This window comes from Diabrotica virgifera, chromosome 3 (genome assembly GCF_917563875.1).
Source record: "Diabrotica virgifera virgifera chromosome 3, PGI_DIABVI_V3a".
NCBI classification, from domain to species: domain Eukaryota; kingdom Metazoa; phylum Arthropoda; class Insecta; order Coleoptera; family Chrysomelidae; genus Diabrotica; species Diabrotica virgifera.
The window spans coordinates 68,048,585-68,066,489 of NC_065445.1; the positions used below are offsets into that span (position 1 = coordinate 68,048,585).

The 17,905-nt window shown below is 32.5% G+C and overlaps 1 protein-coding gene across 2 annotated transcripts in view; it reads left to right on the forward strand.

The window, feature by feature from the left end:
- The window catches only part of LOC126881893 (alpha-tocopherol transfer protein-like), a 110,822-nt gene that overhangs the window by 89,948 nt on the left and 2,969 nt on the right, over positions 1-17,905 (forward strand). The gene's annotated exons all lie outside the window — the stretch shown is intronic.

The window sequence follows — 17,905 nt, forward strand, 5'->3', positions numbered from 1 at the left end:
GTCGGATCGGAAAATGATGTGAAGTTGTACTTACTGTTAAAAGAAGAAAGCTTGAATACTTTGGCCATGTTATGAGAGGTGACAAATACTCGCTGCTGAGACTGATCATTCAGGGTAAAATCAGGGGTAAGAGAAGTATCGGTAGGCGCAGAATATCTTCGCAGTTCTATCGACCTATTTAGGGCGGCCGCCAGTAAAATAAGAATAGCTGTGATGATTTCCAACCTCCGATAGGAGACGCAATTTAAGAAGAAGAAGAAGAGAAGCCGAACTGATTTTGGGACAAGATGTTGTTATCAATGAGAAAGAACATAAGTCGAGTTTTTATGAGTCTCTCAATAATTTTGGAGAGTACCGGTAGTAAGGCAATATGTCTATAGTTGCAAGCATTATATTTTTCACCACACTTATGAAGAGGAATAATAATGGCTATCTTTAGGCACTCTGGGAATTTACCTTTTTCAAAGGAATCATTAAGTAGTGAAACGAGGAGTTCCAACACATTTTCTATGAAATTTAAGAAGATTTTTCTGAATCAGTACTACAAGATGATTTGCTTTTGATACTATTGATCGTTTGGATCAGTTCAGATTTATCGACTGGTCTTATAAAGAATGAATTCGAGACCATTCCTGAATTAGGGAGATAGGAAATGGGATCGTTTTGCTACAAAATAGATGTTTTTTTACTCACATTAACGAAGTAATCGTTTAGATTTTCAGGGTTTGGAAGGGCAAATGTTTGAGCTGAGTGAGCTTTATTTCGAAGATCGTTTATTATGGACCAAGTTTCTTTTGCAACACTTTTAGAGCTTCCCAGACGATTTTGATAGTAGGCTTTTTTAGCTGATTTGATGAGTTTTAGATAGGTTACCCTGTACTTGGTGATATATTTAGTGACAGAGACGTTGGTAGCAAATTTCTTGATATACAGTAGTGAACGCATAATATGCTTGGCTGATATGCGGATACCTTTGGTTGCCCAGAGTTTGTGATGTTTTGGCTTAATTGAAATTAAAGGAAATGACTTATTGAAGATGCAGACAAGTTTTTCTAAAAAATCGTTGAAATTATAGTCCACGTCCGTAGAAGGAAAATGCCACTCAGAAGTTAAGCATAAATTTTGGAATTTATGAAAATTCCAAGCTGAAAATATCCTACCTAAACGTCGGTTTTTCGAGGAGGGTTTGCTGAAGATGTTAAACTTCGTAAATACTGCTTCATAATCCGATAATCCCGCATTAATAATTGTAGAGCAGACATCAAGTGAATTAACGTGCATTGAGAGACCATACGATTCAAATATGTTGACCAAGGATATTTGGGTAGCACAAGCAGCATCATAATAATTAATGTTGAAGTCCCCGCATAGAATTTTTCTGCTTTTATGGGGTAAGTCATCTAACAAATTTAGCAGGTTCTGAAAAAATAGTTCCACGGAGGAGTCAGGTGATCTATAGATGCAAATAATGTAAAGATTAAGATTTTTATTATAAACTAAGGAAAACTCAAAGAAGGCTTCATCAGCAGAAAGTCATATTTTGTTATCAGATAAAAATTATTATTTGTAGAAAGAATTAGGGTGCCCCATAAGCTGAACTTGGAAGACCATACCTAGCAATTGTGGTATATTTTTCTACAAAAAAAGGCTCGTTGACTTCAAGCCAGTGCTCTGTAACCGCAACTATCAGGAGAAATCCTAATTCCTCTAGAAATAAAAATAATTCGTCAGTTTTATTTCTTATAGAACAAATATTAATCAGAACCATACTGAAGTTGTCATCACTAAAATGATTTGAGGTTTCTAGTTCCTCAGAACACGTCGTATTGTTTAAAAATTTCGCCTTGGAGAGCTAGTGGAATAATAATTTCGGTGACATTCCCTTAATTTTTGTAGATGTATATAATTCTTTCTGAAGTGAGAAATTACCTAAAAGCGGGAAGATCAGCTTCCACCTCAGCTGGACCAATTCCATAGACATCGTTAAATTCTAGAAGAATTTTTCGTAGTTTTTCAGTCTTGGTAGGTAGTCCTTCGGAAGCTAAAAATAGTTTAACGCTGGTGGTGGTATATCCATCATAAAATACTGAAGCAGGCTGGCCGTGTAGAATAGGAAACATACAGCACAAAAATTCCTACCTTACACCAGTGATTCTCAACCTGTGGGGCGCACGCTTTTAGTAATGGGGGGGGGGGCGTGAGTATATAAAAAAACACCAACATTGACTAATTTACCAAAAGCAAAGCAAAACAAAATTCTGACAAAATAAAATACCCGTGAACACTGACAAGGAGCTATAATTAAAGAGCATTGGATACTAAATTAATACTAATTAATACTATATTAATACTAATTATCAAAAAATTTAATGTAAATCAGTGACTTCCTTGGGCTTGTTTTGCAGAGAAGAGTTGACCGAAACAGGGTGTAACTAGAACATAATACATATGTACACTACACATCCACAATAAATTTAACATTTACAGAAGTACTGACTGAACTGACTCGGCTAAGACAAAGACTGGTTGGTCAGAGTCAGAACTGAGAAAATGGAGATGCAGGCAGACGATCGAGAATGTTCAAAATAACTCGGAACTTCCCGCGAAAAGAGACAGTCTGTTCCGAATCGGTGTTGAATTTTTTGTAAATGCTTAAGGTACACTGTTATTGCATATGATATATTTTGTTATTGTACGAGGGGGGGCGCGGTGAAAATAATTATGGAAAATTGGGTCGCAAATGGTAAAAGGATGAGAAACGCTACCTTACACTATTAATGACGGCCGACATGCTCAACCAAAAAACAAGATGAATCTGGTAATTTTATAGTGGCATTATTGGGTGTGAATCTATATTTTGAGTTTACTCCTCCTAGTTTAAAAACAGGGTGTAGTTCTGTTAAGCTTTGTCCATAAAATTGTATAATTTTCAGTGAAAATAAAGCATATTTCTATTTCTATTTCTATTTCTATTTCTATAGGTCAACCTGTACCCATGTGCTTTCCGGATGAAACATTTTTTTTATTAAATTTCATACATAGACAAATAGTGGAGTCACTGAAGGTGGATATGAGCTATTACCTCCGATTTCGTTGAACCTCCATCGATTTGCATTAAAATTGGTAAGTGGTTAGAGGATATCTCAAGGAACAAAGGTGACATGGTACCAACTTGCGCTTTTACCCTCGGGGTGGATGCCACCCCTTCTCGGGGGTGAAAATTATTTTATTAAAAATAACCCCATAATTCGACAGAGGGACAAATTTCAAGCAAAATTTGTTATACCTATAAAGTTATTCAAATAAATCAAAACTTTTTGAGTTATTAAAGATCAGAGATTTTAATTTTTTGTAAAATAATGCATGTTTTAAATCGGTTTTTCAGGTATAAATCAAAAAGTGTAAATTTTTACAAAAAAGTTATTATTATCAAAATTGAAGCTAATAAAAAATTAAATAAACTCCTTACTACAAAAACCTTTTATCGTTAAATAGAAGTGAGTTATATAGAATGTATATTTTTTTCGGTGAGTAAAAAACTCTTAAGTATTCAACATGAAATTACGGGAAATTGATGCATTTTATAACATAAACTTATTAAACATTTGTCAAAGTACTTAAAAATATCTATTAAATGAGCTCCAGAGCATGTTGATAGCGTTAAAATTTATGCTCCAAAATTTTTTCAAAATTTATCTTTTAAAAATTTTTCCAAAAAATTTTATGGTTTTTTTTAAACTCCGTTCTTGTTTACTATATCAGGTTTATCTAAAAAATGTTTGAAAGCTAATTTCAAGACCTATTTAAACACGTTGAACGTAATCTTTTAAACCCCTTACTTCTTTAAACATAAAAGGTTAAATGACCCCGGTTGCATGGTTCCCACAGCAAAATTTAAGATTTAAACGTTTCTATCTCGGTTATTTTTAGACTATGGAAATAGTAAAACAGGTGAAATATTTGGCACAGAAAAAACTAAATTTGGTTATATATAATTTTTTACGTAGATTGAGTATTTTTGGAGTTATTATCAAAAGAATATGAGAAATACAATAATTTTAAAAATTATGATTTTTTAAATTATATCTTTTTTTCAAAAATATGCATTCAAAACCGGTCAAAATTATCTAGCACATTACTTATGCTAATATAAAGAAGTTCTTGTAAGGATTACTATAAATTTTAATTTTTGTGGTGATGGCGTAGTTTTTATTTTTTACTTTTTCCTAAAAAATTCGAAACGGTTCTTTTATTTTCATTATTACTTGCTTACTTTTGACGAAATTACCGTGTTCTGAAGCTCATTTGATAGGTATTCCGAAGTACTTTGGCAAATGTTTTGCAGGAATATTTTATAAACTGCATCGTTTTCTCGTTATTAAAGCATGAATACTTAGATTTGAGTACTCGTCGAATAAAATACACATTCAGTTGCCAATAACTCACTTTAAACTAACATTAGTTTGATTCTTTATATGGGGAATGTATTCAATGTTTTATTATCTTCAATTTCAGTAATATGTAATAACTTTTTTCAAAAAGCTTATAGTTTTTGATTTATACCTGAAAAACTGGTTTAAAACATGCATTTTTTTACGAAAAAATAAAATCTTTGGTCTTTAATAACTCAAAAAGTGTTGATTTATTTTATTAACTTTATATAACAAATTTTGCTTATAATTTGTCCCTCTATCGACTTAAGGTATTATTTTTAATAAAATAATTTTCATCACCGAGAAGGGGTGGCATCCACCCCCAGGGTAAAAGCACAAGTTGGCATCATGTCACCTTTGTTCCTTGAGGTATTCTCTAATTACTCACCAATTTTCATGAAAATCGATGGAGGTTCAACGAAATCGGAGGTTAAAACCTTCAGTGACTGCACTAAAATATTTCCAGCATGGCCAAATCGTGTCATAGATATCCTTTAGTTAGGGGGCCGTAGGGGTTGAAATTGATATTTCAAAGCACATTTTTTTTGAAAGTATGATATAATTATTTTATTTTTAAATTAAATAGGCATATTCAGTACAATTCATAGATTACTCAAGAAAAAATTTAAGAAAAAATATTAAAAACATAAGCCAACGGTGACAAATTTTTAAACACACCTCAAAAAACAATGAATTTTGCGGTGGACATCAGAACTCATCATTGGATCATGGTAAACAAAAAATTCAAAAAGATTTTATTATTAGCTTATGAGTTTCTCGAGGTAACGCTGTCGAGTTTTTCAGTTTTATCGAATTTTGACTTTTTGATATCACTCAGAAGTCAAAACAACGAATTTTTGTCTAAAGAAAATATATACAACATTACAGGTAGGTTGGTCAAGTAGTTTTTGAGCTACAATGTCTACAGCCTTTGAAAAAAGCAGTTTTGACAAAAACGGATTTAAAGTATTGTCAACTTTTATTTTCAATTTCTTTTTGTGTCAAATCGTAAAGTGATGCACACCGGAATATGTTTTTGAATCGCGGAGTAATTTACAAACGAAAATGGGAACAGCTGTTGACCGTTTCTCACTACGCTCAAGCGCGCTGGCGCGAATTTGCTGCAAAGCGGGTCAAAGGTAGGGAGGTAGGGAGATAGCGTTGAATATCCCTACCTTCGACTCGTTTGTTGAACAACGGTCAACAGCTGTTCTCATTTTCTTTTGTAAGTTACTCAGCAATTCAAAAAGATATTCCGGTGTGAATCATTTTACGATTTGACAGACAAAAAAAATTGAAAATAAAAGTTGACAATACTTTAAACTCTTTTTCCTCAAAACTGCTTTTTTCAAAGGCTGTAGACATTGTAACTCAAAAAATACTTGACCACCTGGAATTTTGTATATATTTTCTTTAGAGATTCCTTGAGGTAACGCTGTCGAGAAATGTTTTTTTTTTGCTTATTTCTTGTTTAATAATAATAAATATGTTAATTTTCACCCCTTTTTTGCAAAAAATTCGTTGTTTTGACTTGAGTGATATCAAAAAGTCAAAAGTCGATAAAACTAAAAAACTCGACAGCGTTACCTCGAAAAACTCATATACTCTGGGCTAATTAGCAATGTAACGATCCGAAATAAGTATACCTTTAATTTAATAATATTTATTTCTCTTTTAATTCACACCGATTACTTGCATGACGTAATCATAATAATAAGTGGTCACCGCGAGAAAACTTTTTAAATTCAATTTTCAAACGCAACAAATTCCATAACGAAAGTCATTTTTTCTGATAATCCACCGACTAACTGTCACTGTCTAATAAATCATTTTAAAATTTACTTGTGCATACAATCTGGTTTCACACAATAATTTTGGTTTTGGAATGTGAAAAAGTCACAAAAAGTCCTGACTTTTTGGCCAGATTTTGCGAGGTAGCGTATATTGTTAGGACGCTCTCGTTTTGATATGCCGTTAATTTGAGACCAATTCAATTTAAGACCGTCTAGTTTGAGGCCTGTACGAATAAAGTCAACCATATTTTGATTGTTTTACAATTGTTTATCCTGTTGCTGAATTTCCACTACATACCCATTTGGAAAACTAAAGTAATAAATTTTATTAATATTTCTCATCGATTCGGAATGTGACGACAGAATCCAGCTTATTTCCTTTTTTTTTTGAAAATTGAATATTTAGTTTCTAAAGAATTTTGTTAGAATACTCTGCTACATAATATTATATTATTTCTTATTTGTGAAGACTAAGAAAGCTTTCCGGCGTCCAAAAATAAGTTAATTACATAGTAAATAATAATAATATCTTCTTTTTCGTTTTGATAAAATTATAATTTTTTTTGTTATTTAATTGAACGATAAATATACCATACTCTAACGTTATTACCGTTGTTCACTATTCCTAGTTTTTTTATACTTAATTCTATTCCAGATGATGAGGTGTATCTAGATGATATAGTAAAGGTAGTTAACCTCCTAATAAATATTTCATATATTTTTTTTTGTGTAATCTGACTATGTATACCATGTTTGTTTTGTGTGGTTTCCATGTTTCTCCTAGGTTAGCTGAAAGATATGGTGGCGCCCGCTGAAGATTGGAAAATAAGACCTGACACCGATCGTTGTACTAAAATATTTTTTTTTATTTGATTTTCATAATTTGATCTGATAAACAGCATCACATCTCTAATAACATCCATAAGAATCCATCCCTATAATCTCTAGAGACTAGAGCTACCGTGGTATTTATATGTGTTAGCTTCCTCCAGTGTGTTTCTCATTTTTTTTATCATTTTATTTGAGTGAAATCTCACCATTCTATGAATCGACACTATAGTGTTGCTACACATAAGTTCTGAAAGTTCTTTTTGTGTGAATTTCCAGTTTAGAAAGAAAATTTCAAACATACCAAGGAGATTACGAAAATATTTATCTTGTGTCTTTGAGTCAAGTTACTACAAATTTATTTCCCCAAATGTGACTTAGTTTTTTTTTGTTTGCTGAAGTGCACACTATCGTTTTTTCGACGACTTAAATATATTGATTTGGTTAAGAAAATTTTTTTCTTTTCTATTGAGATTTTGTTAATTCTTTTAACGATAATATGGAGTCCTCTATTGTACCATATTTAAAAGTTGATGAGTTAGATTATGAACTTTTTATACGGGGAGTTAAAACTACAAGGAGTGTTAGTGACAAAAAGACTATTCTTCGTAAACTTCTGTTAAAGAATTCTCCAATAGACATTGAAATCAATGTTCTTCACTTTGACGATGAAAAGACAAGCATTGATAACACTTTAGCTGATATTACCAACCTTGTTGATGAATTTGAAGGTGATGATAATGATTCTGTCTACCGTAGAGCTAAGGCTAGGTTGACCCATCTCGCTTATAGAATTGCTCGTCTTCCTAGTGTTTCAGCTGATGAAGTAGAATACAAAAATGAAGCTACTGCAAATTGCTTATTATATGAAGGTCAACTTGATGATAAGATTGTCTCTAGTCAACCATCCACTACCTTAGGTACTCCGATTAATCAGAACAATGTCGTTATCCCAACTCCAGTTGTACAAGTTTCTCATCCGATCAATCTTGCTGATTGGAACATCAAATTCAATGGTGATCCAAAAAGTGTATTCTCTTTCCTTGAAAAAGTTAAAGACATCTCAGAATCTAGGAATGTTTCACAAGAACTACTTTTTCGTTCAGCTGTAGAATTATTTTCTGGCAGTGCTGCTACATGGTTTAGAAGCGTTCGTCATACCATCACGAATTGGCTCGACCTTACTGTTTTATTAAAAACTACATTTCTACCGCATGACTATGACGAGGAATTATGGAGTCAGATCAAAACTAGGAAACAAAAGAGGAATGAATCTTTTGCTTTGTATCAAGCTCAAATTCTGTCCTTGTCAAAACGTCTGACTACCCCTCCTATTGAAAAAACTCTAGTTAAATATATGAGACAGAATATTCTTCCAGAGTATATTCCCTTAATTGCTTTAACCGATACTAACACCATCGAGGAACTTTCAATAGTTATCAGAAAATTAGAAAATAATGCTCAGATTTCAAATGTTAAGAAAGAATCATCTTCTAATGTTGCTTTGGTTAGTCACCAACGTCAGACTAAACATTCTAATTTTAAGAATAAAAAATCTTCTCAAAACCATGCTGAATCGAATCAGTCTTCTGAAAACCTTTCAAGTGGAAGTCCCAAAAATGTTATATGTTTTAATTGTCAAAAACCGGGGCACTTTTCCAGTGAGTGTAGACGAAAACATCAGCGTTACTGTTATCGCTGTGGTAAAAAAGATGTCACCATTCCAACATGCCCCAATAATTGTTCAAAAAACTAAAGAATGACACTACTGTGTTCGGTAGGTGTGTCTTTCGTAGGAGTAAAGAATCCGAACGAAAATGTCTTTCTATTTCGACTAACAAAAATTTCGATTCAAATGAGTGGTCCAAATGGCTCAATAACGTTAAAATTTTTTTAAACCAACCAAAACCACAAATAACTCCAGTTATATATTCCAAACTGTGTGACAACCGACCATATCTAAAGGTACAAATATTTTCTCAGACTTTTACTCTTCTGTTAGATACAGGATGTACTACCACTGTCGTAGGATCCCAGGGAATTGAATTTCTTCTAAAACATGACGTTCAGATTGCAATACCCAATCATAAGAGTGTATCGCTTGCCGATGGTTCTAGTCAAAAGGTAACTGGAATTGTAGATTTGCCGATAGTTGCTAATGGCGTATGTCACGTCATAAACTGTCTTATTGTTCCATCCTTACTTCTTACATTTATTCTTGGTAGCAATTTTATTTCGAAATTCTCTCTTTCGTTGAATTTTACTCAAAACACTTGGAATGTAAAAAATCGAGTATGTTTAACATCATGTGATGAATCAGAAATGAATGAGTCTTTTGATTATTTGAGTTCTATTGAATCGTTAGATCCAGAATCGAAAAATCGTGCAGAAAAAGCTATACAAAGTTTCCAAGAAGTAGACAATAAAAATGGGATAGGTTTAACTAATAAGATCAAGCTCACTATTGACACTGGTGATGCCAAACCATTTCGGAAACGTCCTTTCCCAATGTCCCCATATATGGCCAAAATTCTAAATGATGAATTGGACGAAATGTTAAAACTTAACGTCATAGAACCTTCTAATAGTCCATGGTGTTCCCCTGTGTTACTGGTCAAGAAGAAGACAGGCGAGTATAGATTTTGCTTTGATGGCAGAAATTTGAACGAGGTCACCCGTCATGACACTTATCCTTTGCCAAACATCGATCGTATTTTGTCTCTTTTAAGAAATGCTAGATATATCAGTTCCATCGATCTTAAAAAAGCTTTCTGGCAAATTCCCCTTGATAATGCTTCACGTGAAAAAACCGCTTTCGCTGTAGTAGGTCGTGGACTTTTCCAATTTACAGTCATGCCTTTTGGCTTATGCAATTCTGCACAGACACAACAAAGACTAGTCGATCAAATTTTTGGTCCCGATTTCGAACCATATATCTTTACTTACATCGACGATATAATAGTTTGTTCAGCTACAGCCGAAGAGCATATAGCCCTCCTTCAAAAAGTGAAAGATAAACTCAAAGAAGCAAATCTTACCATCAATGTGGAAAAATGTGAATTTTTTAAAACATCTCTTAAATATTTAGGTTACATCGTTGGCAATAATTCATTGAGATCTGATCCTGATAAGATAACTGCTATGGTCAATTATCCTCGTCCGACTAACACCACGGAAATAAAACGTTTCATTGGCTTGTGTTCTTGGTACCGACGTTTTATCAAAGATTTTTCGACACTTGTCTCTCCCATTAATGACTTACTTAAAGGTAAGAAGAAAAAGGAACTTATATCTTGGAATCCCGAAGCTGAAAAAGCCTTTCTCTCTGTTAAAGAAGCTTTAATATCTTCTCCTGTTTTAGTACAGCCTGATTTCTCCTGTCCGTTTACTGTTCAATGTGATGCTAGCAATACTGGTCTTGGTGCTGTTTTAACCCAAGAAATTGATGGCGGAGAAAAGGTAATCGCTTATGCAAGTCGTTCTTTAACTAAGCAGGAACGTAACTTTTCCACGACTGAGAAAGAGTGCTTAGCCGTGTTGTTTTCGGTTGAAAAATTTCGTCCTTATATTGATGGAGTCGAGTTTACTATCATAACTGATCATTACTCTCTTTTGTGGCTAACGAATCTTAAGAATCCGACTGGACGTTTATCTCGTTGGGCGATGCGTTTAAAACAGTTTGGTTTTAGAATTATACATCGAAAAGGAACTTCCCACAATGTACCGGATGCACTTAGCAGAACTCATGAACATTCTGAAATTTCCTATCTTGAGGTAGATACCGATCGTATCGATCCCTGGTTCGATAATCTGCGTTCTAAGATCCTTAATCATCCAGATGAATTTCCCCAATGGAAAGTCGAAAACGATCTCGTCTATAAATTCATACCGTCTTGTTTACCGTTTAATTCGAATATGTTTGAGTGGAAAATATTAGTGCCCAAACCTCAACGTCGTGATGTCATCAATTCATGCCATGAACCACCAACATGTGCACACCTCGGTGCTTACAAAACTCTTGCACGTATCCGAGAACGTTATTATTGGCCGAAGATGCGCCAAGACGTTGTAAAGTATGTTAGATCTTGTAAGACTTGTGGAGCTCAAAAAGCCCCTAATACTGCTAAAATTGGAAAAATGGGTCGTCAAAAACAAGCCGATTTTCCTTGGCAAATCATTGCTGTAGATTTAATAGGTCCTTTGACTCGTAGTAAAAGTGGCCACTCCTGGTTACTTGTAGTAGCTGATTGGTTTTCTAAATTTACTCTATTACATCCTTTGAGGAAAGCTACTGCTTCGAATATTTGCAATTTTCTTGAAAATCAAGTTTTTCTCATGTTTGGAGTTCCTCAGCATCTTCTTTGTGATAATGCCCCTAATCTTAATTGTAAGATCATGAAAGATCTGTGTGATCGTTACAACGTTCAAAAAATATGGTTTTCCGCAGTCTATTCCCCTCAGGTTAATTTTGTCGAGAGAAGCAACCGTGTCATCGGAACTGCTATTCGTTGTTACGTAGAAAATCACTGTGACTGGGATAAAGAAATCCATAAGATTCGTCAGGCAATAAACACCGCCAAGCATGAAGTGACTCAATTCACTCCAGCTTTTTTAAATTTTGCTCGGCATGTACCTATCTCCGGAAATTATTACGGTCGAATACCAAATGATCTTGTTGATTTGGAAATTGTCCCAGGTGACCGTAAATCATATGCCTCTGAAGTTAAAGGTTTGTCTGAAGTTTTCTCTTTTGTACGCAAGAATATCACCAAAGCTTATGAGCGCAATGCCAAGACGTACAACCTGCGCAAGCGTGATGTCCAATTTAGTGTTGGAGATAAAGTATGGAGAAAGAATATGGCTCTCTCCAGTGTACCAAAAAAATATATGGCAAAACTTGCGCCTAAATATGTGTTATGTACAATTGTGAAGAAATTTTCTCCTCTAATATATGGTTTGAAAAATCCTGATGGATCTAATGCTGGCAAATGGCACATAAAGGATTTGAAAACATATTATCCTGATAATGACTCAGACGACGAACCGAACTCGTCAGATACAGAATAAAAGAAAGTTTTTCTTTATTTAATACTGTATCGAGTGTATGTATAAACTTCTCCTGTTTAAATTACTTATGGCCAGTGTGTCCTTTGTGACCATTTTTGTTTTGTAACGATTTTGTTTTTCTTTTGCCAAATAAATCCAGACATCCATGATCTGTCTTATCTGGTAATTGCGAGAGAAAAATTTTATAATTGTGTTGTTTTTGCTTTGAGTTCGGCAACCATACATAAAGCTATCAGATGTGTATACTATACGCATGCTGGTCGTTTTTGGTTTATGCCTCTACTGTGTATCACAATGTTAATGATATGTAGGTTATATATCATATATCTGTTGTGCAGTTTGTTTTAATCTTGGTGTGTATTGTTAACACACTACCTTTTAGTTCTGGTTGATGATGGATGTTAGTGTCGATTTCATGAATATTGGTAAATGGTAAATTTTTGGCCGACATAACGTTTTTTAGATAATACATCTAAATAGTCAACATGTGTGTTTTGTGATTTCTCTTTCCCTATATAGAGAGATTTGATATACTCATGGGGTCACAAAAACAAAATGATGTATTAGTACATAATGTAGTTAATAGTAAATATAGTAGTAGTAGTAAATATAGTATTTTTTTTTTATTTTTTTATGGGAATCGTTTATATCCTGAATTGTAATAAACAGTACCTACTGTTCTGATATGTATTCTATCATATGAGTACTAGTTCGAATATTGTAGTTGTACTTTACCCTATAGACTAGGAATTTTGACTCCTTGCATTCAATATTTTTCTCATTCTTTCTCATTTTGTTACTAGCGTTCAACGGATGTCTTGGATAGCCAGGCACAGAGAAGGGCTAGGAAAAATGTTAGCAGATTTCCGCCAGCTACTTGTCGGAATAATAAGTTTTTCAGATATACCGTACCAATAATAATTTTTGAGTATCCTGATTAACTTTAAGTTATGTAACCTAGGATTTTAGACCCTCACCGATTTTGAGCTTACCGAATTTGACCCTCACCAAAAATGTCCCTATTACAGGCGTTTGATACGCGTTAGTTATCACCAGTCCTAAGGAAACAATAACTATTACCATCTATCTCATATGCAAGTATGTCATCCCGTATTTCTAATGTCTAACTTTTCTCCAGTATAACCCAATTCTTTTGTTTTCGAAAAACTAGTAACGTACCTCTATGTCTGAATTTCATGGTTTGTTTCTTTTATGGCCATGTTCCTACTTTTTGTTTTTTTTTAGTTTACTCATATAACATTTACGCTGTGAGTGAACGTAGAAATGTGAAAATATGTGATTAAGTCCGCTTATAGACGTGAGGATAAATACGTATACCTCAAGTCGAGAGATATAATGAAAATCTCTATATGTCAAGCCACAAAGGCTACAATTCTCCTTCCATTTTAGTGTAATAGTATGGTCGTTTGAATAAATTTTATCTAAATTTTCTTTGGATGTATGAATTTGTCTTGGTCGTTTCGTTACGTGTGTTTCCACACCCATAGTCCGATCTAAATCGCGCTAGCGAGCTTTAGTTCGTGAAGGAGGTTGTGTAACGATCCGAAATAAGTATACCTTTAATTTAATAATATTTATTTCTCTTTTAATTCACACCGATTACTTGCATGACGTAATCATAATAATAAGTGGTCACCGCGAGAAAACTTTTTAAATTCAATTTTCAAACGCAACAAATTCCATAACGAAAGTCATTTTTTCTGATAATCCACCGACTAACTGTCACTGTCTAATAAATCATTTTAAAATTTACTTGTGCATACAATCTGGTTTCACACAATAATTTTGGTTTTGGAATGTGAAAAAGTCACAAAAAGTCCTGACTTTTGGCCAGATTTTGCGAGGTAGCGTATATTGTTAGGACGCTCTCGTTTTGATATGCCGTTAATTTGAGACCAATTCAATTTAAGACCGTCTAGTTTGAGGCCTGTACGAATAAAGTCAACCATATTTTGATTGTTTTACAATTGTTTATCCTGTTGCTGAATTTCCACTACATACCCATTTGGAAAACTAAAGTAATAAATTTTATTAATATTTCTCATCGATTCGGAATGTGACGACAGAATCCAGCTTATTTCCTTTTTTTTTTTTGAAAATTGAATATTTAGTTTCTAAAGAATTTTGTTAGAATACTCTGCTACATAATATTATATTATTTCTTATTTGTGAAGACTAAGAAAGCTTTCCGGCGTCCAAAAATAAGTTAATTACATAGTAAATAATAATAATATCTTCTTTTTCGTTTTGATAAAATTATAATTTTTTTTGTTATTTAATTGAACGATAAATATACCATACTCTAACGTTATTACCGTTGTTCACTATTCCTAGTTTTTTTATACTTAATTCTATTCCAGATGATGAGGTGTATCTAGATGATATAGTAAAGGTAGTTAACCTCCTAATAAATATTTCATATATTTTTTTTTGTGTAATCTGACTATGTATACCATGTTTGTTTTGTGTGGTTTCCATGTTTCTCCTAGGTTAGCTGAAAGATATGGTGGCGCCCGCTGAAGATTGGAAAATAAGACCTGACACCGATCGTTGTACTAAAATATTTTTTTTTTATTTGATTTTCATAATTTGATCTGATAAACAGCATCACATCTCTAATAACATCCATAAGAATCCATCCCTATAATCTCTAGAGACTAGAGCTACCGTGGTATTTATATGTGTTAGCTTCCTCCAGTGTGTTTCTCATTTTTTTTATCATTTTATTTGAGTGAAATCTCACCATTCTATGAATCGACACTATAGTGTTGCTACAGCAAAATTCATGGAAAAGTTATTTACCAGCAATTTTATTGCTGGAATCGAATTATAAGATCCTATATATTAATAATATAGGTATGCAAAGTCCGCAGATGGTGTGCTACTTTTTTTATAAACAAAATGGCGCCGACAAATCGTATTATTTTCAATTATTGCTCTATAACTCCGAAGATTTTAACTTTACAACAAAAACACCCAAATAAAAATTCACCGCAATTAAATTCTGCATAGAGATATGTTTTTCACGATTTGCTCCGACGAAAATTTTCCTCGGAAAATGCGGGTTTTCCTAACAAAAACTATAATTTTCAAATAAAGCTTTAGGTAAGTAATTAATAATCAATAATTAAATAACTTAGTGACATCAAAGATTTGTTGGTATAGATTGTAATTCCAGAAGCTGGTAAAAATTAAACGAATATTTTAGCAACAATTCAATTGTTAATTAACAATTTACGATCGCAATAATAACCAAAATAATCATGATACATTGATCAAACTTATAAAGATTATAAAGATGAGATGCTTGTTTAATATTTTATCGACAAAATATAAATTTTTCTTTTTTTTGCATAATCTTTAAATTTTGAAAAAAATAGTTATAATACGTTGGTCTAATTAGTAAAGTTCAAAGAAAGGTTATTTACCAGCAATTTTATTGCTTTAATCGAATTATAAGATCCTGTATATTATTAATATAGGTATGCAAAGTCCACAGATAGTGTGCTACTTTTTTTATAAACAAAATGGCGCCGACAAATCGTACTTTTTTCAATTATTGCTCTATAACTCCGAAGATTCTAACTTTACACCAAAAATACTCAAATAAAAATTCACCCCAATTTAATTCTACATAGAGATATGTTTTTCCCGATTTGCTCCGACGAAAATTTTCCTCGGAAAATGGGGTTTTCCCAACAAAATCTCGAATTTTCAAATAAATTTTTTGGGCCAGTAATTATTTATCAATAATTATATAGCTTGGTGAAATAAAAGCTTTCTTGGTATAGATTATAAATTCAGAAGCCGGTTAAAATGAAACGAATATTTTAGCAACAATTCCATTGTTAATTAACAATTTACAGTCGCAATAACAACCAAAATAATCATAAGACATTGATCAAACTTAGAAAGATTATATAGGTGTGATGCCTATTTAATATTTTGTCGACAAAATAAAAATTTTTCATTTTTTTGCATAATCTTTAAATGTTTTAAAAAATTGTTATTAACAAATTAACATTTCTTAGAAATTGTTTATTATATTCTAATTTTAAAAAATACTTAAAATGCGTATTTCATAGGTCTTGGAAATTAATGCTTTAAAAAATTTTTCCAACCATTTGCAAAAAAGTTAGGAAACAGCAAAATAAATATACGATATCTCCATTGTTCATAATTTGTTTTAATTGTTTCAAAGCTTAAAAGTGAGTCTATGGTACAATCTAATTACTCACAAAGAATGGCAAAAATTAGTGCAATGGTTATATTTTAATCGAAGATTAAAAATACTTTCTTTTGTAATTTTTAGCGCGAAACTAGGCTTGATACAGAGCCGGAGATAAAATGTTCACTCGAAGCGACTGACACGCTTAAACTCGCGCGAGTTGTGTATGTGGGCGGGTAGCTACGGTACTGTATTATTCTACTTTCGCGCGTGTAAATTACAAAAAAATATATTTATAATCTTTAATTAAAATATAACCATTAAGCTGATAATCGATATTGTTTTATAAATAATTAGCTTGTACTTTAAACTCACTTCTACGCTTTGAAAGAATTAAAAAAAATTATTAACACCGTAGTAATCGTATGTTTACTTTGCTGTTTCATAACTTTTTTGCAAATGGTTGCAAAAAAGTTTTAAAGCATTCATTTTCAAGATATTTGAAATGTGCATTTTAGCTATTTTTTAAAATTATAATATAATAAAAACTTTCTGAGAAACGTTAATTTGTTTATAACTATTTTTTTTAAACATTTAAAGATTATGCAAAAAAATAAAAAATTTATATTTTGTCAACAAAATGTTAAATAGACATCTCATCTTTATAAGATTTCAAAGTTTGATCAGTGTATCATAATTATTTTGGTTATTATTGCGACCGTAAATTATTAATTAACAATTGAATTGTTGCTAAAATATTCGTTTAATTTTCACCAGCTTCCGGAACTATAATCTAAACCAAGAAGGCTTTTAAGTCACCAAATTATTTAATTATTGGTAAATAATTACTTATCTAAAACTTTATTTGAAAATTAAAGATTTTGTTGGGAAAACCCGCATTTTCCGAGGAAAATTTTCGTCGGAGCAGATCGGGAAAAACACGTCTCTATGCAGAATTTAATCACGGTGAATTTTTATTTGAGTATTTTTGTTGTAAAGTTAAAATCTTCGGAATTCTAGAGCAATAATTGAAAAAAAACACGATTTTCAGGCGCCATTTTGTTTATAAAAAAAGTAGCACACTATCTGAGGACTTTGCATACCTATATTATTAATATATAGGATCTTATAATTCGATTCCAGCAATAAAATTGCTGGTAAATAACTTTTCCGAAAAATGGCCTATTCTCCGATAATCAGCCCAGACTAATAAGCTAATAAAATCTTTTAAAGTTTTTGTTTATCATGATCCAATGATGAGTGATCAGTTCTGAGTTCTGATGTTCACCGCAAAATTCATTATATTTTGAGGTGTCTTCAAAAATCTGCCACCGTTGGCTTATTTTTCAATATTTTTCATTAAGGGGAAACAGTAGCGATCAACAGGTTGCAAAAACGCGTTCCAAGATTGCGGCTGTAATTTTGAACATTTTTCGAGATATTTGGCACACGTATTCGTAATATAATAAAGAATGGCGGTACAGAGCCCAATTTGAAAAATATATTAATATGTGGAAATCACTCTGTAATTAAATACAATATTAAAAAAACGAGCCTATACCGCCATTAAGAAGAACAAAAAAAAATACACTTTC